Genomic DNA, 12,083 nt, shown 5'->3' on the forward strand with positions numbered 1-12,083 from the left:
GCATTCATAAATCACTCCTTGGCAAGCTTTGGAATGCCAGGGATCAAAGCAGTGTCAGCCATGTGCAAGACAAACACCCTACCTACTGTGCTATTGCTGCCGACCCTTGATTGTCTGAAATCTTTGTGATTTTTTGGTACCAAGTTTATTGATCTTGGTGATATAGAGAGGAAGACAGTTGTTCTTAGGAACTGTTGAGTAAACAGTAACATGAGAATCAAGCAAGCACAAAGGTTACTAACTTCATGGGAAGATACACTGTTTTGTTTCAGTGATATTTTACGTAGATAATAGCATAACTTTCTGGACTTGAAAAGGAACATATGAAAAATTTTTATAGAAACGGTGATGATAGAATCATGGGAACATAAACATGAAAATGTAATAAACATGTATTATGTTCTAATTTTTTTTTCAGTTTCTCAGTTTCCTTAAACCTCTGGGAGGCTTGAATTTACAGAAAATTTATTGAATTAGCCAATATCACACAATTAACAAAATGAAATATCAAATATCAAGATAAAACATGATCTGTGAGTATGAAGTCTACAGATATTTCATTTTCTTCAACTATGAGAAATATTCTTGGTTCTTCAGGGCATTTATGAGCCTCTTTCTCACTTTTCTCTTCTTCTAGTCCCTTCCCCTCAATGCTTTCCACACCCATTATCCCCTTATAACATATTCCACCTATTTTTTTCCTTCTTTTTTATGGTTGATTTATTTAATGAGATCTTAGTATCTTAGTTATGAATTACAAGAATAATTAATATAAAAAAGATGTTAAAGCTAATTGATATTTAAGATTGGAATAATAGTGCTGAAAATTTAACCCAATTTATCTGAATTTTACTCAAAACACAAATAATTTATTTAAAATCACTTTGAGTGAATAATTAATTCATGATATAGGCATAATATGTTTGTATAAAATCAATACACAAGTAAATTTACTGTTTCTTGGATACATAGTACTGTGTTAAGAAAACATTGTGAAGTCTTAAAAAGACTTGAAATTATTTTTAGCAATGCAAAAATAAATCTAAATTGGTGGTTATTATCTAGTGGGGTATGTCTCAAATGTAAGTCAGTGTCTTGAGGTAAATTTTTAATATATTAATAAGTAATATAGTCTATGAAATTAATCAAATATCCCACAATACACAGCATAATTTTTCCCTGATAAGAAATTTTCAGATCCAAATGTCATAATGATACTAAGAAGAAACTTTATTCTGGTTGAGGTCTATTTTTTTAAAAGATGGGACCAATCTCATGTGTCAATATCAGCATCAAAATTATATTTATTTTCATTCCCCAAATTTTTTATAAGATTTTGATGTTTTATTCATGAAGGATTTAATATTTATATAACTTTGAACAAATGATTTATTTTACAGCTGAAAATGAAATCGAGAAATTAATAATGATAGATATGAAGGGTAGTATTCTTTATTTCTTTTTCTTTTTTCCTTTTCCCTCTTTTCTTATTTGTAGCTGTTGTTAATAATGATATCTTGAAAAAAACAGCACTCTATCAAAAACAATCTTAAAAGAAAAATTTAATGTTGCATAGTGTCCAGGTGTGAATAGTAGTATTCTTACTTACAATGATTAATTGTTAATATGCTATTAACTTATGTTTTCTTTATTTTTAAAATAATTTTATTTAATTAAATAACATTTATTTTCAAAGTTATTCATTATTGAGTTTTAGGAAAAATATTTTAACACCAATCTCAACACCACTGTCAACTCTCACTATCAGAATTCCCATACTCTATTATTCCTCAACCCTACCCAACTCCTTGCCTACTATAGGCACATTATATAGTTCAGTGGTTTCACCTTAGCTCTCATGTTTTCAATGTTGTTGAGTCTGTGCTTTAGATATCTAGCTAAACCAATCTCCCACATCACAATCTAAATAATAAAGATTGGTTCTCTCTCCCCATATTCATTATTTTGTTTCTCATCATCCTCTTTCCATCTTGATTTTTCTGTCCTACTCATTAAGGTCTGAGGTTAGGGGTAATCTAGACATGCTCCTTTTACATTATATTTTTTTCATCCAGTTATTCTGTTTACCACAGAAGAGTGAGATCATCCTGTGTTTCTTCTTCTAGTTTACTTCACTCAAAAAATCATCCAGTCCCAACCAGATTGCAGTAAATTGTATGATTTTAACATTCATTGCAGCTGGATAGTATTCATTGTATTTATATACCACATCTTCATAATGCATTCATCCATTGATGAGACCTAGGTTGATTCCATGTCTTAGCATTATACTTGCAGCAGCAATGAATAATGGTGTGCATACATTTCTTTTGAATGAGTGTTTTTTAGTCCTGGATGTGCATACCAAAAAGAGAAATTACTGGGTATAATAGCTCAATTCTAAATTTACCACTCTCCATACTGTTTTTCATAGTGGTTGAATCAGACAACATCTTATCAACAGTGGATGAGAGGTTTTATTTTTCAGAGTTTCTTTTTTACCACATGCCATCTTCATAGATTGATAGTTTTTATTATTTTTGATAGAAATAAAATATTTTTCAAAGTGCTGTTCTCATTGGTATGATAGCTTTTTAGATATTATTTTTTTTGTGTGTGTGTCCCCCAATTCACAATGCACACCAGGCAAAGGGCCTGGGTTGAGGTGTATATAGAATGCATTTACTGTACCTCCTCTTTCTATATAGTCAGTGTAAAGAAAGCATCTATTATGCTGAGTGAAATAAGTTAGAGGGAGAGAGATAAACACAAAATGGTCTCCCTCATCTATGGGTTTTGAGAAAAATGTAAAGCATTTGTGTAATGATTCTCAGAGACAAAATAGAGGAGGATTGGGGGATCCAGCTCCTGACATGAAGCTCACCACAGAGATCATTTAGTGCAGTCACAGAAATAATTACACTGAGAATTATCATAACAAAATGTGACTGAATGAGGGACGTAGAAAGCCTGTCTAGAGTACAGGCTGGTGTGGGCTGGGGAGGAAGGACACTAGGGATATTGGTCATGGGAATGTTGCACTGGTGAAGGATTATATTTATATATATATATTAAAAAATCAAAAAAAGAAAGCTTTTTAGATATTTTTAAATCATAACAATCATTATATTACCTTCCTATGTTCAACATATGCGTACTTTGATGTCAACATTATTATAGTCTAAATTTTCTTCTCTTTGAAAATTAACTACTTTAAACCATTGTTTATTTGATAAAGTTAGTAATTCGTCTTGAGATTTGACACTGTCTTGAATTTTTTCCCATGTATTAGTCCCACTCATCCATATTAATCTTGGCTCTGTTAAAACTATCAAAAAGGAAACATAGCATGATAATGAACTATGAAGGTCTAGATCTCAGGTTAAATAGTTTTACCATTTGTGTATCTATAATCTTGGCACATTTTTGCTCTCTCATTCATAAAATGAGAAATTATGTCATATGGTTGAAAAAAGCTAAAATTGCCATTTGATTGATTAAATGGATGGATTTTTATTAGCAAAGAATTTAGCAAAGTATCTTTGCTAATTATTTTGGGGCTGTAGAAAAGTACAGCAGAAAGGGCATTTGCTGCACTTAGTATATCTGTGTTCAATCCCTGGCTTCCTAGATGCCAGGAATAATTCTGAATACAGAACAAGGGAGCACTGATTATTTGTGGGTGTGACTCAAAATTAAAAAAAATGAGTTAACCTACCAAAAACACTGGCTCTTAGAGCACAACACTAAACTGACATCACTTCCTGGTGTCCTTTGGGTAGCTCAAGCACAATTATCCAATAAGGTAACCTGAACCCTGTCAAGAATAATTCCTAAGCACAAAGCCAGTAGTCATCCCTGAGTACTGCCTGGCATAACCACAAAATCCAAAATAGAATTACAAAAATGAAGCATATTTGAAATTGAAAATGAAGTGTATTTTATCTTTGACTTGTAACTTCATTTACCATAAACTGAAAAAGTGAATGATCCTTGCTCTTGCAAGTTGCTTGTTAATCATTATTTTGACCTTATTTATTAAGACTATTTTTAGATGCAAGAAGATGCGTATTTGTGTTTCCAAATGTTGCACGGAATTGTCTCATATACAGTTGCTTGAATATATCACTGACAATTAATAGCATTAGAGAGTAAATATATTTTAATATACATAATTAAGTTAAACACTAATTAAATGGCCAAAAACCAAAGTGTCATTTAAGTACTAGAGTTTTTTTTCTGAGAACTTTGTGCTGTTTAAGTGTGACTCTTCATTGTACAATCCTCTGAAAGTGAGAGAGGACAAAATTAAGTAAATATTTGCATATCTATACACATACAAACATAAAACACAATGTATAGTTGTTTTCTTTCTCTAAATTTCTAATTCCTAAAAATGGATATTAATGGAATATTGTTTGGGGAACTTGTCAAACTCTACAGTTTTTATATCAACTGCTTCTTTAAACATATTATTATAACAGATACTGTCAGTATCTCACCTCTATTCCCATAGGCCTCACCAACATAGTTAGTTTTCTGTATGCTATGATCTTGCTCATTCAAGCAGGAATGTTCAAGATTTAACTTTCCTCTGGGAGTTGCTATCAACCAATGAGTGATGGAACATGTAGAAATACTTGTTGCCTCTCATATTTGAGTGATACAACTCCAAGATGTATCTTTTACACCTGTTCCCTGAAATCTTTAGTGCTTAGTAACCATATTTTGTTGGCTTGCTAGTACACAATTTTATGAAAGATGATCATTTGTTGCTATATATATATATATATATATATATTATCTAATTTCAGGCACAGTTGCTGCAATCATTAGCATGATTGGAAAGGAGCTCAAGTGAGTCCAACTGATTATATTAATCATGTACTGCTAAAAGGATCTATCACAAGCAGTATCTGCCATCCAGGTGTTTAATGGGAGAAAATGCTGAAATGCTAGGTTCAGAATAGCAATATTTGTGGGAACTCCTAAAAATATGCATTTATTCAATATTGAGCAAATGTTTGCATACTTACTACGTGTCAGATGCTTTGCTAAAAAGCTAGGGTCACATTGCTGTTTTTTTTTTTTTTCCATGAGCTTATAGCCTAGAGTGAAAAGAAAGGCTTAGTTATAAATTGTGTTAAGTTTAAGAAGAAAAAGTGCTATGGAAAGTATTCTTGTTGCCCATAAATTCCTTTGGCAATAAAATCCATTGCTGAATTAAGCCAAACCCAGAGAAAAGTATATGTTGCCTGAAATATACTGTTTATGGCAAAGTGATTTTTACTGAGCTGTTCTTTGTTATATAGTAACACCTTATAAAAAGATATATAGAAGCATTCCAATCACATACACCATTGTGTATTTGAAAGAAGGTATGAAGGATGTATGTTAAATAAATCTCAGAGTATTTCTTTGTAAGGACAATGAGAGAAATTTGCTCTCTCCTGTCTCAGTAGAAGGCAACCTGCACTAATCTTTATCAGATGGTCTGCTTTTTCTCTGGATCCTGAATTCTGTTTTTCATTTTCTTTACCTGCTGAAAAGTGTAGGACAAAATCAGTGTTCAGGTTCATTTCTCAAGAGTAGATAGGATTTCACCGCTAGTGTTATTTGTGGCTGTCATTCTGGAATTTATTTTTTGTTGCTATTCTGTTTTTTTTAATTTTTATTAAATTATTATACATTACAAAGCTACTATGATAAAGTTTCAGGAATACCCACTTCCCTTGCCAATGTTTGGAAGTCATTTTATTTTACTTCTCTTACTTTTCCTTCATTTCTTATTTTTAATATATGAATATCTCTACAGTGCTTGATTCATTTTAGCCATGAGACAATGTTAATAAATCATCTAAACTATGCAATTAGAAAAGCAAACCATAAAGCAAATTGTTACCCAATATTATAACTATAAACTGATACCATTTTGATTATTTCTTGATTTTTCTATTAATTCTTTATCTGAGATCATGACTAGAAAACTCACAATTTAAGCAATAAGCATATTATTTTTTTATTTTTTGAGTCACACCTTGTGCTGCTCACGGTTTAATCCTGGCTCTGTATTTAGAAATTGTTCCTAAGGTGCTCAGGGACCAAATGGGATGCTATAGATTGAACCCAGGTTAGCCATGTGCAAGGCAAATGTCCTACATGCTGTGTTATCACTCTAGCCCCAATTATTAACATTGAATAATTTTAACTATTTTATGAATATCTAACCTACTCTACATAGGCAGTAATAAAATAAAGTATGTTTTTGCATATTGACATAAACTATATTAATTTCCTTTATCTTTCACATGGCAATATTCTATTTATGTAGTTTTATGTGTATTTTTTAACTTAAGGTACTGTTTTTATAGAATTTCTCAGAAATAATTATAAATTAAAAATCATACAAAATTACATTTCAGGGGGCCAGAGAGATGGCATGGAGGTAGGGTATTTGCCTTGCATGCAGAAGGATGGTGGTTCAAATCCTGGCATCCCATATGGTCCCCCGAGCCTGAGGTAGAACCAGGAGTAGCCCCTGAGCGCTGCTGGGTGTGACCCCCCAAAAAATTACATTTTAGGACTATGGAGATTATAAGGCAGTTTCTCAGTTGCAGTGTTTTTAGATACTACTAAAAAAGGTTCTTTTATAGCCACAAAGTCAAATCCTATATTGTATAGTCTGGGAAATTGTAGGCAGTATGGTAATAAATTAAAATTGAATTCAGGGCTGGAGTTATATTACAGCAGGTAAGACTTTTATCTTGAACATACAGCATGTGGTTCCCCCTAATATCTACTAAGGCTCAAAATTCAGAACCAGCACTAAAATCTGAGCACCAACAGTGTAACCCCTCCCCAAATAAAATAAATACAAAGTTAAAAATTGAATTTTACAGGAATTTTTTGTGGAAAGATGATCAAGTACAAAATTTTTCTCTAATGTTTACAGGGCATTATGATTGTAACCATTTGGGGGGGGTTATGCAGCTTTTGAAATAGTAGCCTAAAGTAATTCTAGAGAAATTATTCAAATTATTCCTGTATCTGATAGGCTATTATCTTATTTTTAAATTTTCTTTAGGTTGAGGGTCATACCGAAAAGTTATGTAAAATGCTATATAAGCCTAATATTATCTAATTTCAAGAGAGGAATAAAGCTGGTTCTTTTTTTTGGGGGGTGGGGCACACCTGGTGACGCTCAGGGATTAATCCTGGCTATGCGCTCAAAAATCGCTCCCGACTTGGGGGACCATATGAGACTCTGGGGGCAGGAGGGGGGTCGAACAGCGGTCTATCCTAGATCAGCCACGTTCAAGGCAAACACCCTACCTTGTGCCATTGCTCAGGACCCTCAAACTGGTTCTTAATTGCATTTTCACAAGGGCACAAATGGCAGGCATGACTGACCTATTTGTTTCCTCAGGGCATATATTCTTTGAAAATATAAAAGATTTACAAGCAATATCACATGCTGTAGTCACTGTACCTTTCCTAAATATTTTGTATTTCTTCACTTTTTTTTTTTTTGTTTTATGTGACATGATTTCCACGTGGTCAAATTTATTTACAAGAATCTTAACCATTTCTGTTCTTAGCATAGTGTACCTTACGCTATATATCCCTAACATAGAACCTAATGCAGTGACAAAAGTAGCCCCCAAACACTTTAGGTATCACCCCCATTGTTTTAAACATCATTGGAAACAGACCTATATTAACTAATTTATAATGCATCCTGATGAAAGATCTGTAAAACTGTAGTCTCTCCTCTCAAGAAATAAAAAATAATCTTGTATTCAAAATAATTATAATAGAAGTATTCTGCCTGCATATTCTATATGCCATCATATTTTATTCTAATATAAATATTAAAATAAAATGATGATTAATATTAAACCAAAACAAGCAGGTATGTAGTAATAAACGTAGTGAAGGTAATTTGTTCACTGTGCAAATACTTAATGCAAGTTGGAGAATGGACCTTCCTAGGAATTTAATTTCTTGGTACTACATTAGTGGTCAAAGAAAAGTCTGCCCTTGGATTCTGTGTTCTGAAAGGATGAGGGATTTTATTCTTCAGGACTGTCATTTCAGTACTTTCCACATGTGAGTGATTGAATTTCCAAAAGCCTAGTACAGGGAGAGCCAAGCCCAACATCCTCTCTTGGCTTTTATTCTATGATTTTTTTTTTCTGCTGAATAAGACCCACTGAGAATGACTAGATTGTAGTTTATTATGTTGTCCTGATTATGAATCAGTGCAATTTACAAATGTTTTGCATTTGAAACCTGGAGTTGTTTTAGGCTCATTTGCTGACATATGTGAATTTGCTAGAAAGGGCTGGGATCAAATGGCATTCACCATCTGTGGAGGGTATTATGTCTAGAGCAAAGAACTGGAAACATGAAAGAGGTTTTGCAACGTGAATTGCATCCACTTGAGTCCAAAGCAAAAGAAAACATTTATTCCTACAAAAGATGGCCCATAGCTTTCTGGTTCTAATTGCACATTCTTGAATTTAAATGATTATTGTATTACAGATGCTCACATTAACTTTTAACTCATAAAAATATTAATAAAGGGCTAGAGAGGTAGTACAGCAGGTATAGTCTTTGGCTTGTATGTATGCAGCCAATCTGGGTTCAATTCCCAGTTTTCCATATGGTCCAACAGGCACTGCCAGGAGTGTTTCCTGAGTGCAGAGCCAGGAGAAACCACTGACCTTCACAGGGTGTGGCCCCAAACAAACAATTCAAATATTAAGAATAAAGTTAACCTTAAAAATAATAAAGTTAGGACTCTTTTATTCTGAAAAGATATTGTTATATCTATTGCCGTATTTAAATGTTTAAGTTCAAATCTTCTATTTTCAAAAAACTTATTCTCAAACATAGCCTTCTTTTATATCTCTTCTTGTAAATGTAAATTAAGGTCCATTATTTTCCCAAGATTAAAGTTTGTTTTCTATTTTATTTAATAATCTTCATTTTGGGGGAGGCATACACAATGTATAATGAGCACAGACCACTTTGGGGGGAGGGCCATGTGGTACTTAGGATTAAGCCTAGAATTCCTGCATGCTTTGTCATACCCATTTGAACTATCACCCTGCCTGTATTTAATTTTATAGCTAACTGATAGATTCCTTTGCAGAGTGTTTTTTTAAACAGAGCATGGGATTTGGAAGGAGAGAATAAGTAAATATGTAAAATGTGTCAAATAAGAGACTACCCTTTTTAGTGTTTCTGATTTACAAATAACAATTTTTTTTCTGAATAAAGAAATTTCCCATAAAATATCAATAAATACAAGCATCAAAGTGTTTTAGTATAATAGCAATATCAATGAACAATATTTATATTGTTCGATGAAAAGTACCAATCAATAAATAATACAAATATAAATTTATATCAAATTGAACCACCGATAATTAAATGTAAGTAAGCAACACCACAGATTATGTATCATTTTATGCAGTAATTTATAAGCATATCAATGGAGAGCATTATAATCTTGTGATAAAGCAGTAAATAAAATTATTTATTATCTCATAATAGGGCTAAATATATCTAATGTATGAAAAATTAAGAAATTAACTATTAAAAATAGTAATAAAAATGTCTTGAGTGAAATTATTTGCAAACAAATGCTTAATTTGGGGATGACACATCAAAGGTGAGGGGCTGGTCACACCTGACAGTGCTTGAGTCTTACTCCAAGCTATTCACAGGGCTCACTCTTGGCCATGCTTGGGCAACCATTTTTTTGTATTGGGGTTCAAACCAGGGTAGACTGCTTTCAAGGCAAACACCTTAACCCCTTCACTATCTCTCAGATACATGAACTTAGTTTTTGATTTAAACCTAAAAAATTATTTAAAAATTTGAATCCAAGTAGAAAAATAAAATAAACATAGACAATTAAAAATAAAAGCAGTTGTAGACAGAAAATTTAGGAGTAATTGATTAGGTAGGACAATAATGAAATATAAGTGAAAATAGAAAATATGGTGGAAGTTGTATGTTATACCAAGCTAAAGCATTTGTATTTGTTTGCGTATGCAGGCAGTTGGGAAGATATGGAAAGATTTTGCGATTCATACTTTAGTCTGAGTTTTTCTCTAGTAAGGTCAGTATGTAACAATGGTAGATAAGAGGAAGAAAATGATTTCTGACTGTACAACTAGGCAGTAGGTAATAAAACACAAAAGTTGTCAGAACCAATGAGAATGAAACCCAGACAAAGACTAAAGGAAAATATGTCTTGAAGGCTTAGGTAGAGAGCTTACATGTCTTGAAGTTTTAGGCTGGGAGATAGATGATTCTATGGCCAAGAAAGCATGACAGAGACACTCTATTAGAAGTGAGAGGGTATAGCAAATGAATAACAGGCTGAGTAACTATGTTAAATATAATTTTAAATTTATTTTTACTCTGTAAGTTATAGATAATGAAAAATAAGCCAGAGACTATTATGGTGGGTGTAAGGGTTGTGACTAAATGTATTGGAATCTGCTATGTAATTTGCAAAAATATAATTTTTGCCACAATTTTTTTAACTATTGGTTTCTTTAACTATTGGTTTAACTTTCTCAAAGAAGAAGCAAATATTTTCAATAATATTTCAAGGAAGCATTGTCCATTGGTGGCAGACCCAAGTGTTAAGAGCCTTTTGGTCTGATTTCAAAGGCTGCTAGGATTAGTAAAAACCTTTTTATTGTTCCTTTAACATTATGATATCATATCTTTGTTTCAATGATGCAGTTTTTGAAATTGTATTTATAATGATGAGAAACAATAAGTAGATGCATAGTTCTAAGCACCAGAACTAGTATAATTACATTAATATGTATCACATGAAAATCAGGTAAAGTAAGGGTCAGTGAGATAGCACAGAGGGTAAGGTGCTTGCCTTGTGTGCAGACAGCTGCCACCTCATATGCATGGTGCATCCATAGCACCTCATATCCATGACTCCTGCTAGGAATGATCCCTGAACACATAGCCAGGTCCTGAATACAACTGAGTTTGACCCAAAAATAAAAAAAAAAACAAAACAAAACAGGACAAAGCAATTCTGGCTACGTTGCCAATTTTGGATCAAGTAGGAAGGGGTGTTCCAAAGTCCCACTTCCAACTTTAACTAGAAGGTCATGGTTTCCTAACTATGGTCCCAATTATATTTTGAAGAAAGTTTGTTTGCATGACTGTCACAGGAAAGAGGCTACATAAACTTGTTTTCCCCTCATTGTTCTAACAAGATAAATTTGGCAGTAAAACAAAACAAAACAAAACAAAAAACTAACAACTACTCCAAATACCACAGATTAAAATATTTACCTTTGTTTTCAGGCACAAAAGTTATGGTTGCCAAGAGATCCAGGCCAATGAAGGGGCACAGTGACACAAAGGGGACTGGGATAATGTTTGAGTTAAGCTAGAACAATATGCAGCTACTTTTGCTTTCTTCTCCCTTTTCAATAAACTAGTCACAATATTCAAATTCCAAGAGAATAGAAATGCTACTACTATAATACTGACATATATATATATATACATATGTATATATATATCCTAATATTTCTAACTGAAATACTACATTCAAAACATTAAATTTTAAGTATGCCCAGTAATAGCAAAAGATATTTTTCTACATTTTTAAAATGTTGCCACTTGGGAGAACTAGTTCAGTGTTATTGGAAACTTCCAACTGACAAGTCTGAACAAGGCAAATGATGGTATGGATCAGATATCTACTTTGATATGGTTCTACTTTGGAGATTGTTTATTAATTAAAAGTAATAATTACTGAATGGCATCTGTAAACATGTGTACATTTTATAAACCTGGTTTATTAATATAATTAGCTTTTAGTAAATGTGTTTAGAGAAATTGTAAAGGAATATTTTAGAATGCATATAATAGGGATAAGATAATTGGGACACCCTAAAGACCTTGACTATTGCTCAGTATCGTGTTATATTTCCAAACAACAACCATGAGAATAAAAAAAAAAAAGAAAAGAAAAGAAAAGAAAAAAGGAAAGAGGGCTAGTATGGCAAGGTTTTTTGTGTTTGTTT

The 12,083-nt window shown here is 32.5% G+C and overlaps 1 non-coding gene across 1 annotated transcript; it reads right to left on the minus strand.

The window, feature by feature from the left end:
* Positions 1-2,616: 2,616 nt before the first annotated feature.
* LOC126016682 (small nucleolar RNA SNORA51) lies at positions 2,617-2,751 on the minus strand. Its single transcript, XR_007498462.1, has one exon. It is a non-coding gene; the product is annotated as a small nucleolar RNA SNORA51 (small nucleolar RNA).
* Positions 2,752-12,083: the final 9,332 nt, after the last annotated feature.

This window comes from Suncus etruscus, chromosome 8 (assembly GCF_024139225.1).
Source record: "Suncus etruscus isolate mSunEtr1 chromosome 8, mSunEtr1.pri.cur, whole genome shotgun sequence".
NCBI lineage: Eukaryota > Metazoa > Chordata > Mammalia > Eulipotyphla > Soricidae > Suncus > Suncus etruscus.